The following is a 14,182-nucleotide window of genomic DNA, read 5'->3' as shown; positions in this document are numbered from 1 at the left end:
GTGGAATCTTCCCGGACGGGGGCAGGAACCTGTGTCCCTTGCATCGGCAGGCGGACTCCCAACCACTGTGCCACCAGGGAAGACCTCTCATTTATTTTTACTTGAAGTTTCTTGCTTTCTTTTTTTTTTTCACCTGAATTTACCAGTTTAGGACATTGGTATTGTTTCAGGTTTTTGGTGATTATGCATAAGGCCAACCTGAACCTTTTATATAGGTTTTCATGGGAATGTGCTTCCATTTCCCTTGTTCACGGAAAGCCTGTGTTTTGCTTCATCCTCACTAGCCCTTGGCTTTGTCAATGGCATTAAAATGCCATTTTAACTGGTTTGCTTTTATTTTAATTTGCATTTTCCTAATGACTAAGGCCATTGAGCATTTTCATGTGCTTATTTGCCATCCTCATAGCTTCTCTTGCAAACTGTTTACATCTTTTGAACAATTTCTCTAATTGGGTTTTTGTTTTCTCACGATGGTATTTGGGGAATTCGTTATATGTTCTGGTTACAAGTATTTTATGCTTTGCAATTATTTTCTCCCTGTGACTCCTCCTCCCATTTTCTTAGGAGTGATTTTTGAGGAACATAGGTTCTAAATTGTGGTGAAATCAATTTATCCCAAATTTTCTTTTTATGAATCATGCTATCCTTTGGCTAGTATTTGCTTGTAATATCTTTTTGCATCCTTTTACTTTCCACATTTGCTTCTCTCTTGTAAACAGTGTGCATCCGGATGTGTTTCTGATACCCACCTTCAACAGTGGTGTTTTAATTGTTGACTTCACTGTTGTTGCATTTATATAATCACTGATATGGTCAGACTGGTTTCTCCCACCTTAATTTACTCATTTATACTGTTCCAATATTTCCGTGTCTTTTCCTCCTTCTCCCCTTTCTTCTAGAACAGACGTCTGTATGTAATCTCAGTAAGAGAAGACATTTATCAGCTGCTCACATCTCCTGGTCTCACATCCCCTCGAATCTGACATCTTGATATCATTTAGACTGTTAATTCTGGGTTACTGTGGTTCTCTCTTCTCTTTCTCTCTGACATGATCTATTTTAGAAAGATAACAGTAGGCTTGATGATGAGATTTGATTTCCTTTGCCGAATATATCTCTTGGGACATTTTCCTTTTATGAGAGCTTTACTGAAACTGGTTCAAAGGTTTCTGAGAATATGCTTATGTTGCCCTCATCCTCAAATGGCCATTCGATTGCTTCTAAATTGTTTTCTTCACCACTTGCTGTCAAATGATCTGATACAACATCTGGTTTGTGTTCTTTTAAATGATCTATGACTTCTCAAAACGTTAGGCATAGTCGGGATCCCCCAACTGCCTGACTCACCCGGCCCAGCCCTGCCCCTGGAGGGTGCTGCACGCTGCCTTTTTTTTCAGTTCTGCCCTGAGAGGAAGATTCAGGGGAGGCACCATGTGGAAAGGAAGGGAACTGTGGCGGGGAAGAGACAATGGCTGGTGACACGTGTGTGGAGAGTGTTCCCACTATGGGTAACCGAGGCTCTTCAGGAGCCAGGAGAACATATGGCTCCGAGTTATTCCTTCCGAGGGACCAGGGAGCCAGCCCATCAGTGGGTGGAACTGCCCGATATCCCGTCTTGCTGTGCAGGTTCTGGAAGGTGAGCCAGCTGCACCGACAGCAGGGCCAGGGTGTGAGAGTCTTTGCTGGGATGAGTCTTCACCTGTAGACTGCGTGGCTGACATGGGACTCTGTCCTGACGATGGAGAAGAAGGTGGGTCACGTGCCCCTGCTCTCACCAGGCACGTTTGATGAGAGCCGAGTTTTGAGCTGGTTCCTGTCGTCTGGATGGGATTTATGCGGGAGAACAGGGATCTGAGGTCCTTTCAGGCTGAGGGCAGGGTGAGGACAGGGAGTGATGGGGGCTCCAAGCCCAGGCTACGTGGTGCCACGTGGTGCCACGTGCTGCCATGAACAGGCCATGAGTCTCAGCCCCAGAGACAGACCACAAACACCGAGGGGGCTTCTCAGAATAAGGGACAGAATGTGAGCATTAGAAAACTGGTCCCCCAGCCCCGTCCCTAGGAAGTGCTCTTTAAAGCATCCAGAAGGTACCATTTTGCAGCCCAGATGGGTAAAGATTGAGAGGATGGTACCCAGAGATGGGAGAACGAGGGATACAGACGTTCTCAGGCCAATGACAGGTGCCACCACTCTGCAGGGCGGGTGCTGGAGGCCGTGAGGCTCCAGAGCCAGGCCGCCGGCCCTCGGGGGTGTGAGGTGGGAGATCGGCCCTGTCAGTACTTGATTCAAACAGAAACACCCTGTGCATGTTCGTGGTAGCAGAATCAGGACACAACCTCAAACTTGAGGTTTGAGATGAATGACTGAGTTGGGGGTGGCCCTGTTACCGTGCAGGCTACTGCAGGCAGACGCGGAAAGAGGCGATGCTGGTGTCACTGCAGACGCAGACGTGCGTGAACGGGGACGGGGTTGGGCACGCGGATGCCGAGGCATCACCCACTGAAAACACCAAGCGAGTGAAGCAGCGCGCCCTACAGTGAGAGCGCCACCCGGCTCCTCTGCAGCATATTCAAGGCAGAGATGCCCTGTCAGATGGCCATCACCACAAAGTCTACAAACGACAAACACAGGAGAGGGTGTGGAGAAAAGGGAACCCTGCCACCCTGTTGGTGGGAATGAAAACTGGTGCAGCCACTGTGGAGAACAGTACGGAGTTTCCTTAAAAACCTAAAAATAGAGTTGCCATATGATCCAGCAATCCCACTCCTGGGCAAGCATACAGACAAAACTCTAATTGGAAAAGATACATGCACCCCAATGTTCATAGCAGCACTACTTACAATTGCCAAGACATGGAACTGTACCTAAATGTCCATCAACAGATGAATGGATAAAGAAGATGTGGTATATATACAACAGAATACTACTCAGTCATTAAAAAAAGAATGAAATAATGTCATTTGCAGCAACATGATTATCATACTAAGATGATCATACTAAGTGAAGTAAGTGGGAGAAAGACAAATTTCATATATCACTTATACGTGAAATCTAAAATATGATACAAATGAACTTATTTAAAAAACAGAAACAGACTCACAGACTTAGAAAACAAACTTATGGTGACCAAAGGGGAAAGGGGAGGAGAAGGGATAAATTAGGAGTTTGGGATTAACAGACACACACTACCATATATAAAATAGACAACCAACAAGGATCCACTGTAGAGCACAGGGAACCAGATTCAATATCTTTTAATAACCTATAATGGAAAGAACATGAAAAAGAATACATACATATATGTAACTGGATCACTGTGCTGTACACCTGAAACTAACACAACATTGTAAATCAACTCTACTTCAATTAAAAAATTAAAAAAAACCCAAAACAACAAAATAAAGAGCCATCACAGCAAGACAAGATTTCCTCAGCTCCTGGTGGACACTGTGGTATCCAGTGTATTGTTCCCTCCCTGTGGAATTCTTCACAGAAAGCACCCAATACTTGTGAGTGTGTGTGTTCTAAGGACAAATAAGATTAAAATAAAAGGCTTAATTCCCCCGTTGCAAATAAGGGGAGGACTTCCCTGGTGGCACAGTGGTTAAGAATCCTCCTGCCAATGCAGGGGACACGGGTTCGAGCCCTGGTCCAGGAAGATCCCACATGCCGCGGAGCAACTAAGCCCGTGCGCCGCAACTACTGAGCCTGCGCTCTAGAGCCCATGCTCCACAACAAGAGAAGCCACTGCAATGAGAAACCCGTGCACCACAATGCAGAGTAGCCCCCACTCGCCGCAACTAGAGAAAGCCCACACGCAGCAGCAAAGACCCAAGGCAGCCAAAAGTTAAGTAAGTAATTAATTTAATTAAAAAGAAAATAAGGGGAGAGGGCTTCCCTGGTTGCGCAATGGTTAAGAATCTGCCTGCCAATGCAGGGGACACGGGTTTGATCCCTCCTCCGGGAAAATCTCACATGCCGCAGAGGGACTAAGCCCACGAGCCACAACTACTGAGCCCGAATGCCACAACTACTGAAGCCTGCGAACCTAGAGCCCATGCTCTGCAATAAAAGAAGCCACCGCAATGAGAAGCCTGTGCACCACAGCCAAGAGTAGCCCCCGCTTGGCACAACTAGAAAAAGCCCGTACGCAGCAACAAAGATCCAACACAGCCAAAAATAAATAAATTTTTAAAAAAAGAAAATAAGGGGAGAGATCCCCCCTCCCTTCCCTCAGATCATTTACTTAGAAGACGGGTAAACACCCTCCTCTCTTTGAAATGCCTGCTAACCCTTCTGAAGACTAGACAGGCCTCTTGTCAGCTCTGTGACCCCGGAGAGTCTTTCTCAAGGACCTGGGAGTCTCTCCTTAAGATGTGAACATCCAGGGAGGTGGCGTCCGTCCCCCAGCTTCTGGGAACCCCGAGTTACAGCACTGTTGTAATGGCACAGGACCCTCTGGGGCCTTCCCTGCACAGGCCACTCCCTCTCCCCATGCCTCTGCCTGCCTCTTGTCTGGAGGAAAACTTTAGCCAAGGAATACATTTAATCAGAGAAATGAGAAAAATGCAGAAACAAAGGAAAACAGTCAAGCAAGACAAAAAAATAATAGTTTAGCCATTGAACAAAGTCAAGGACTTTTAGTGTCTTCTCAAGGGCCACAGATAATATTCTGAGCTATATTCTTTGAGCTGTTTTGTAGATACTGAAATTCCCACCAAAGAAAAAAAAAGCTACCTGCAGGAATTCCCTGGTGGTCCAGTGGTTAGAACTCTGTGCTTCCACTGCAGGGGCCCAGGTTCAATCCCTGATCGAAGAGCTAAGATCCTGCAAGCTGTGTGGCAAGGCTGGAAAAGAAAATGTTAACTACAGGATAACCAGACTGTAGCCATGACACAGCTGCTCCATCTTACATAATTCCAAGAACCGACTCAAACAGGAAACATCCAGTGGGGTGGTCTCCCCCAGCTGCCGGGTCTCCTCCCGAAATGCCTCCAGGATGGGTAGGACCCTGTTTGCATTTCCAGGCTTTGTCCAGCTGTACCTGTGACAGGTCCCACCGGGCACCTGCGGGCACTGGGCTCACGGCCTGTTCCGGTGCCTCCTGCCTCGTTCTGGGGCCCTGTGGCCTGGATCTGGCAGCAAGTCCGCAGGCACTGAGTCCGCAGGCCTCAGCCTGGGGCCTCTGCTCTAAGCACCTCCGACCACTCCTCCACCAACGAGGCTGAAGGGCCACAAGGGCAGGTGCAGGCAGGGGAGTGACTGGCTGAGGGGCCCAGAGATAAGGGCGGCTGCAGTATCGCGGGCACTTGTCAGAGTCAACAGGGACACAGCTCCTAGGCCAGGTGCTCCCGGAACTCCCGTCCCTCCTCCTCTGGTTTCCTCAGCACCTGGACCAGGCAGACACTTAACGTCACGCAAGGCCTGGGATTCTCCCCTGAATTCCCACCTGGTTCCCTGAAAAATGATCCCCAGGTAAGGTCCCTTCCTCAGGCAGCTATGTCCCTGAGCCTGGAGCTGGGGTCCGGGTGGCCAGCGATGGACCAGGCCCTCTTCCCCGGGGAGGGTAGGACGAGGGGACAGAGCTGGGCTGGGAGCCTCTCCAGCCGTAGCCCAGGCCTCAGGAAGTGCTACTTCTGAGGGGCTTGGACGTGAGGGGCAGGGTTGAGGAAAAGCCATCACCCTGGGGCTCGCGGCCACAGACTGGAGGCCAGAGTTTCCAGAGGAGGAAGCCCAGAGGGCCCAGGCAGTGACTCATGCTCAGGGGACCCTGTGGTCGCTCCTGCAGGGGGGACAGGGCTCAGGCCTGATGGGAGGTAAGCCCAGACCAGGAGAGATTTACCCCCCTGCTGGGCAGGGGCACAGCCAGCCCTGGGTGGGGCCGGTGGGGCCCACCAGACAGTGCTCTCAGCCTGTGCAGGACCCATGGGGTAGGGGTGGGGGAGGCGATGCTGGGCTGGGCAGGGAAGGAGTGAAGAATGCCCTGGCCTCGTCCGGGATCAGCTGATCACCCTGGCCGCAGGCTGCTGGCACGTGGAGAACCAGATCCCCGAGCCCCAAACCCCGTGTCAGATGGCGCCAGGGCACAAGGAGAACTTGGAGTCCCCACTGGGCCCTCGGCAGACGTCCCTCCAGGTGAGGGGGTCCCTGGAGGGCAGGAGGGAAGACCTTCTCTTGTGGTCCTTTCTGGGACTGGGGTGCTGTGGCCCCCACGGGCAGGTCCCCGGGCCAAAGCCGTCTCTGAGCCAGGTTCTCCAGCATCCCTGGTCTTTCCAGCGGGGGTACGCGAGTGAAGGTGCCCCAGCCCTGGCAGCAGCACGTCCCAGCCGTGGCCATGGCTGTGGGGGAAGCTTGGGAGGCCTCTCTTGCCCCCCTCACCCCCGTGCTGGGGCTCAGCATCCTCCACCTTCCTCCGCCTGTAGATGTGGCTGCCTCTGGCGCTCCTCGTGTTTCCCTTCCTGGGAGAAAGGGCTGAGTCCCGAGGCAGGGCGTCCGGCTGCCCTAGAACCCCCCTGGGCAGTCTGTGGTCCCTCCGTGTTGGGTATTCTCTGGCCGGGAGGCAGGGGCCAGTCACCTGTGTCCCCCTCGCTCTGAGGTCCATCCTGGGCCCGCAAATTGTCCTGACTTTTTCTGCCCAGCTCTGTCCCCCAAGAGACAGGTGTGGGATCGCATCCAAAACAACCGGTTCTTGAAGCACCGTAACCTGCTCCCTGCGCCCTGCGGGTCTGTGTGAGAATCCGCACAGTCCTGCGCCTTTTACAACTTTCAAAGTCCTTCCCCAAGGCAGCTCATCTGTGCACAGCTCAGGAGCAAACTGAGACCCAGAAGGGGGACCAAGACTTTCTAACCCCCCACGTGCTCGAGCTTTCCCGGGCCTTCTCTCACCTAAACCTCAGAACAACAGCCAGGGGACCCTGCCTCTCTTCCCAGCAAGGGGACTGAGGCCTCCCCAGGTCTCCAACCTGGAAGCCATCCACCACCCACAGGGACCATTTGCATCTAAATTAATTAACATTAAATTAAAAATTTAGTCACACAAGCACATTTCAGGTACCAAGCATGTCCATCACTGTGGAAAGTTCCATGGGGCAGCTGTTTGGGGTTCAGAATCTAGACAGAATCTAGAGGTGAAGGTGGGAGGGGAGCCAACCCTTGGGCCCCACCCCTGGGCCTTGTTCTCATAGGGGGGCCACCTGGGGGGCTTGCTGGGCTGACCCGTGACCCTCGGGCCATTTCCACCCATCTCTCCACCAGTGATCGGCTTTGTCCCAGAGGTCCGCATCGTTGGGGGCATGGTGGCGTCCCCCTGGCAGTGGCCCTGACAGGTAAGCCTGAGAGAGCAGGGAGAGCATGTCTGCGGAGGCAGCCTCGTCAGCCACCGGTGGGTGCTGACCGCCGCCCACTTCTTCTCCAAGTGAGTCCTGCTTCCCACTCCCTGAGAGGCCCCAGGCAGCTAGAGGGGAAGACAGTGCCGGCCCCCGACCACCCCCAGGACTCACTGCCGTTTGCAGCCCCCCGCAGGTGACTCAGATGCCCGCAGGCTGGGGTCACTCCAACATCCAGCTTTCCTTCAGCAACTTGCCTCAGACACTGGCATTTTCTTCAAACTGTGAAAGAAAACATATTTTAATTATTTGACAGTACTTGGAAGTAGGCACTTTTTTCCTATTTTTAAAATTGTGGTTCAATACATATAACATAAAATTTACCACCTCAGCCATTTCTAAGTGTCCAGTTCAGTTGTCCACGTTGTTGGACAACCAAACCCACCATCCTCTCCAGCACTCTTTTCATCTTGTAAAACTGCAACTCTGTTCCATTAAATACTAACTGCCCATCCCCCTCCCCCAGCCCCTGGCGACCATCCTTCCACTTTCTTTTTTAAATTAATTAATTAATTTATTTATTTTTGGCTGCATTGGGTCTTCGGTGCCGCGCACAGGCTTTCTCTAGTTGCGGCGAGTGGGGGCTACTCTTCGTTGCGGTGTGTGGGCTTCTCATTGCAGTGGCTTCTCTTGTTGCGGAGCACAGGCTCTAGGCGCGCGGGCTTCAGTAGTTGTGGCACATGAGCTTAGTTGCTCCACAGCATGATCTTCCCGGACCAGGGGTTGAACCCATGTCCCCTGCATTGGCAGGTGGATTCTTAACCACTGTGCCACCAGGGAAGTCCCAGCCTTCCACTTTCTGTCTCTATGAATCTGACTCCTGTAAGGACCGCACAGAAGTGGTATCGTACAGAACGGTCCTTTTGTATCTGGCTTATTTCACTTGGCATAATGTTCTCAAGGCTTATCTATGTTGTGGCAGGTGTCAGAATTTCCTTCCTTTTTAAGCCTGAATAATATTTCACTGTATGGATGGACCACATTTTATTTATTTATTTATTTTTGCCGTACGCGGGCCTCTCACTGTTGTGGCCTCTCCCGTTGCGGAGCACAGGCTCCGGATGCGCAGGCTCAGTGGCCATGGCTCACGGGCCCAGCTGCTCCGTGGCATGTGGGATCTTCCCGGACCGGGGCACAAACCCGTGTCCCCTGCATCGGCAGGTGGACTCTCAACCATTGCGCCACCAGGGAAGCCCCGACCACATTTTATTGATCCATTCATCCACTGATGGACACTTGGGTTGTTTCCACCTTTGACTATTGTGAATAACGCTGCGAAGAACATGGGTGTACATGAAAGCAGAAAACATTTAAAGAGCAAAATGCTCTTTGACAGTATTTGAAAACCAAAACCAAAACAAAGCCAACCTAAAGCAACTCAAGGCTGAATTCCACACAGAGATAATTCAAAATCAAAGATAGTCCCTCTCGAGGCTGAACCAAGGTGTCAGCTTAACTTTAACAGGTGCAATAATTAATACCTAACTGGCTGGTCCCAAGTGTAATGTGGGGGTAAATAAACCTTTCACTTTCTGTTGGTGCTGGAACCCTTTCTGGAACGTTCCTGGTAGAATTAAGTCCCAGGAATAATGATCAACAGTCCCTGGGGGCTTCCTGCAGGCAGGCATGGTTCCAAGCACACTACATGGATCACTTTTTGCTTGTGACAACCTCCTGAGGTAGGTACTAAAACCCCTATTTTCCAGATGGGGAAACTGAGGCACAGAGCCTGAGGCCCTATGATAAGCAGGCGGCAGATACAGGATGTGAACCCAGGCAGTGTGGGACCCTCTGCAGCCCCAGTGAGCCCAACACCCTGAGAAGGGACATTCGGAATAGGAATAGTCCTGCAGGGTGACTTAAACCTCGCTCGGTGTCCGGAAGGCAAGGACACTCTTGAATAAGCACAGGGCTTCGGGCAGAGACCAGCTTCCTGGTGGGAATTCAGAAGATGCTTTGATCAAGAGTCCCCTGCCTCATGGAGCTTTTGCACACTTCTCTCTTCAGGGGACCCCTTTCTGTCCCCATCTCAGGTCAACTTCCTACCTGCCTGAGGGCTCAGCTCAGCTGTCCTCAAATGCTGGGAGGGGGTCATCCGCCTCCCTCCACCACCCCACCCCCTGCAGAGAACATGCCTCCCCAACTTCCTGTGGAACCACTATGCTCCCCTGGCCGCCCTGCCCACCTGCCGGCATAGAACCCACCTGCCGCCCACTGCTGGTCTCACCCTCTACCATCTGGGCACCACCTGCCTCGCTGTCTGTCTAGCCTGGGAAGAGTGGGGCCCAGTCCATTCTGTCCCCCAGCAGCACAGGCCCCGCCTCACAGAGGGCTCTGGATAAAGGATGAATCGTCTTATCACATGGCTGGATGTTTACGCTGGAGTCTTTCTCCCCATCCAGACGCGGCCAGCCCTGTGTCCCCCAAGCCTAGATCTGACCCATGGGCCAGGGCTGAGCAGAGAGGGTCTGCAGGACTGAACAAAGCTCCCAGGTGCATGGTCCTCTCCCCGCCGCAGGAGCCAGTCTGGGTGGGGCCGACACCACCATACTCTCTGTCCTCATGGCCCATCATGTCTCCTCCTGCTTCCCGCGTAGCTCCGTGAATCTGCAGGACCTGACCATCCAGCTCGGAGAGTCTGTCCTGTACACCAATCCCCAAGACTCCGTCTCCACAGCCGTCATCAGCATCGTCCGGCACCCCTCCTTCAACGGGAACGTGCTGCAGGGCAGCGACGTGGCCCTGGTGAAGCTGGCATGCCCCGTGCCCTTCTCCTGCACCATCAGATCGGCCCCTCTGGCCTCGCCAGGCTCCTACTTACTGCTGGGCACCCTCTGCTGGGTGACTGGCTGGGGGGACCTCAGGCAGAATGGTGGGTGAGAGGCAAGGGGCTGGGGCTGGAGGGAGCTGCCCCAAGGTGGAGCAGAACGCACTGCGAGGAGGCAGTGAGTCACCCGCAGCTTCTCTGCCCGACCCTGTCCCCAAGGGCCTGGCCCAGCCCTCATCTTGCACCACCACTCACCTCGGGTCAGGCATCCGCCTCACAGTCCACACGACGTGCAGCTGGCTACCCGGGGAGGGGGCGCATCCATCGCTGCTCCTAGCCATCCCCAGAGAGCAGGCGTGGTTGCACACCCCACCTGTGGTCCCCGAGGACCCCTTCTCCCACCCTGATGCCCACTCTGCCCTCAGTGGCTCTGCTGGAGCCCCCACCGGCTGCAGGAGGTGGATGTGCACATCATCAGCCTGCAGGGTGCCGCAGGTTCTACCGCCCAGAGCCCATCGCCAAGGAGATGCTGTGTGCTGGCTATTTCCAGGGCCAGAAGGGCTTCTGCAAAGTCGGACCCCTGGCCAGTGCTCCTGGCCCGATCCTCCGCAGGGCCTGGGGAGTCACTGGCTCCCTCTGGGCCTGTTTCCCCTTAAGTACAGTGGGGTGAGGAAGCAGAGGCCCATTCACAGAGGATCTGTGATGCACCTCCCCAGTGCTTAGCCAGGCTCCCCAGGTCCCCTCTTACCCTACGTGACCCCAAGAGGCAGGCTGGGTCCTGGACTTGGGCCAGGGGGAGACATATTACAATCTTGCTCCATGAGGTTGGGGGCTTTGTCTCATCCCCGAGGTAGAACAGTGTCTGGCTTGGAGTCAGAGCTCGATGAATACTTTTTACAAGAATGGGTCCAGAGTCATTCTGACAATAAAAAGCCAGAAAATTCGGGCTCCGGCTGTCACAGGGAGGTGAGCAGGTGCTGCAAAGACACAGAGGAGTCCAGGCTCAAAAAGGCCACGTGACTAGTAAGGGAGGCAGCATACATCGGGGGAAGCATCCAGGCTTCAGAATAATAATAAAGTGATTGAATTTCAGCGATGCTGTATACTAGCTGTGTGACCTTCAGCGAGTTGTTTGACCTCTCTGAGCCTCAGAGGCCTCAGCTCTTAAAAACAAAAAAGAGGCAGATAGAGCTGATATGCAGGGCTGCTAGGAGGACCAGATCAAGGACAGAGATCCTGCCTGGCTACCTGGAGCCTCAAAGAGCTTGCCCTGTGCATCCCCCCACTCCCCGCCCCAGCATCCAGCCGTTTCGGTCCCTGTGCTCCCCGACTTCAGCCTCAGTCTGAGAGCTCGCACCCCATGCAGCGTAGACCTGAGCCCCACTGGACTTGTCTGCTATTCTTGCTTCTTTCAGGGTGACTCCGGAGGCCCCCTGGTCTGCCAGCTCCAGGACAAGCGCTGGGTGCAGGTGGCAATGGTGAGCTCCATCAGGGGCTGCGCTGAGCCCAGCCTCCCAGGGGTGTATGCCAGGGTCTCTGCCTACCAGCCCTGGATCCAGCGCCAAGTGTTCCTGCCAGGGCACCTGCACAGGGGCTGACCCCTCCCCAGGGCGCGGCCTGCCATTCTTGCATCGTCTCTCCCAAGTTGCCCGTTTCTGTGCGACTCTTCCCCACTCTGCCTTGCTGTCCCTGCCTCTCCCAACCCCCACCCTGACCCCCATGTGGCCAGCGGACAAAAGATGGCCAAGGCATGACAGCGGTTTGACTTGCACCTGTTTAAGGCAAAGAGCTGGGCCAGGATGGAAGCACAAGCTGGGGGGGTCCCTGGGGGCTGCCGGCACCCACCCGCCAACACTAAATGCTTGGTAACCTGTTTCTCTGGCCTGTTCATTTGAACTGTCATGGGGCAGGGGGGTGCTGCAGGACCACTTATCCTCAGCAGAGACCCTCCAGGGGTGCTCTGTGTGCCCGTGGTCTGGGGTGGGGTGTGTGTGTATGGTGGGGAGAGGGGGGCAGGCTGTGGACGGCGCCAGCTCTCAAAGCAGAGGCCTGGTGCTCGCCCTAGGCGGGGTAGGCTGTGTAACTGGCAGGGTCTCTTGTTTAAAAAGCAGGAAATGACTTTTTCCCATTCTTTGGCGTCTCTCCACGAGTCTCGCTCCTCGGGGCACGGGACACTGCGGGGCGAGCGCGGAGCTTCCAGGGCGGGCGCAGCCGGGAGGGTAGGGAAGCAGGCCTGCCCCACCTTGCTCAGTAGCTCCGCCATCCCGGGACTTTACCTGGACTTTTCACCAAAACCGCCCTGCTCAACCCTTCTAGGCACAGAACGTGAGCGCCCCCCCACCCCCACCCTGTGGTGTGCCTCCCGCACCCCCAGTTCCCAACCTCACCTGCAGCCGCCCCGTTGCCTGTGCCACACACCTGAAGTCAGAGGCTCTGCCGGCGTCCTACAGAGAGAGCAGAGAACTCAGCGGTCTGCGCCTGCGCGCCCGGCCCGCCCTGTGGCCCCTGGCGAAGGAGGGAGGGCGGCCCTGATTGGGTCCCTGTGCGCGCTCGGTCCCCTGGACTTGGCCTAATCCCGCGGGCCTGGCTGGGAAGGGGGTCTCGGCCCCGCTTCTTGCCTATACCCGGACCGGGCACTGGCTAGGAAGAGAGTCCGAGGGGACCTTCCTCAGTCCGGGGGTCGAGCAGGCAGGGCCCCAGCTCCTGGGTCCAGACAAGGCCGAAAGGGGACTGCGGTGGGGTCTTGGGGCCTTGGAGTCCCTGGTGGAACCGCGAGGCACCCCCCCTGCCTCCTGTCTGCGTCTCAGCGCCTCCCGGCTGCCCTGCCTCCTGTGCGGAGGGCAGGCCCGGCTGCTGTAGCCTGTCCCAGCCTGGGAAGGCCTCTTCCCTCCCTGGAAGAAGCCAGGGTCATTGTTGAAAGCCTGCTGGGGCCCCCCCACCAAACCTAAAAACTGTGGTGGAGCCTCTGGATTCCCGATGCTGACCAGCTAGACTGACCTTGGCGTCCGTACGGAGAAAGGCCCAGTGCACGTGTGTGCTGATTGGGTGTGAGAAAGAGGCTGCTCTTAGGGGACACTTGGGTGAGGGGCTGCATGGATCCTGAGAACCCCCGGCTCCCGCTGTCTGCTGTATGGCCTCAGGAAAGTACATCCCCCCTGGTCCCCAGACTCCTCATTAATACAAGGATGGTCTGGGATAGATGCTCTAACTCAGCTCCTGGGCACCTCTAACCTGAGCCCCCACATCCTCCTCCCTGGGTTCTTGGTGTCAACTCCAAGCCCTGGATTCATCCCCGGGGGCAGGGTAGCCTACGTGAGAGAGAGATGCTCAGACACAAGTGCATAGGCACCTGTACACACAGCCCTGGCTGGAGGCGGGAGACCTGCATTCCCTCACATCACCGATGCCCCCGACCACTGGGAGAAGGGCTGAGCTAGCCGCAGGCATTCCCTTTTGTCCAGGTCCGTCACCCTCTGGGACCCGGGGTCCCCTTTCCCAGCCCTGGAATCAGGCTCTCCACTGACTGAGGCCCCCTGGTGCTGTGGCTCAGGACGCGTCTCCTGATTAGAGTGCAGGCACCTCATGGAGACTTCTGGGTGCGTGAGGCGTCTCCCAGCATCTCAGCCACATCCTACTCGGTAGCAAATTGCTGTTGTGAGCTGAGTGAGGGTTGGAAGGGAGGGGGTGATGAGAGGGGCTGGTAGTGGGGTGGTGGGGGCACTGGGAGAGGCTGAGGAGCAAGCAAGACGCAGCAGTGGCGTGGGTTAGGCACCTTGCAAGATTTCTTCTGAGCGGGGCCAGAGTTCCCAAGGGCCAGAAATTAGGAAGGAGGAAGGGACCCGTGAGCCCCAGGGCCGCCCACCGCTCCAGACCCACACGTGACATGCTTCATCCACCACGACCCCAAGGAACGACGTCAGTTCCCTTTTATAAATGAAATCAGCTGGGGCTCAGGAAGATTTGCTGACTGGCCTGAGGTCTCACAGCTAGAAAATGACCACATCCCAGGGGCTGCTTTGTAGATATTCAT

This window comes from Stenella coeruleoalba (assembly GCF_951394435.1).
Source record: "Stenella coeruleoalba genome assembly, chromosome: 15".
Lineage (NCBI taxonomy): Eukaryota > Metazoa > Chordata > Mammalia > Artiodactyla > Delphinidae > Stenella > Stenella coeruleoalba.
Note: the sequence above shows the minus strand (reverse complement) of the source record.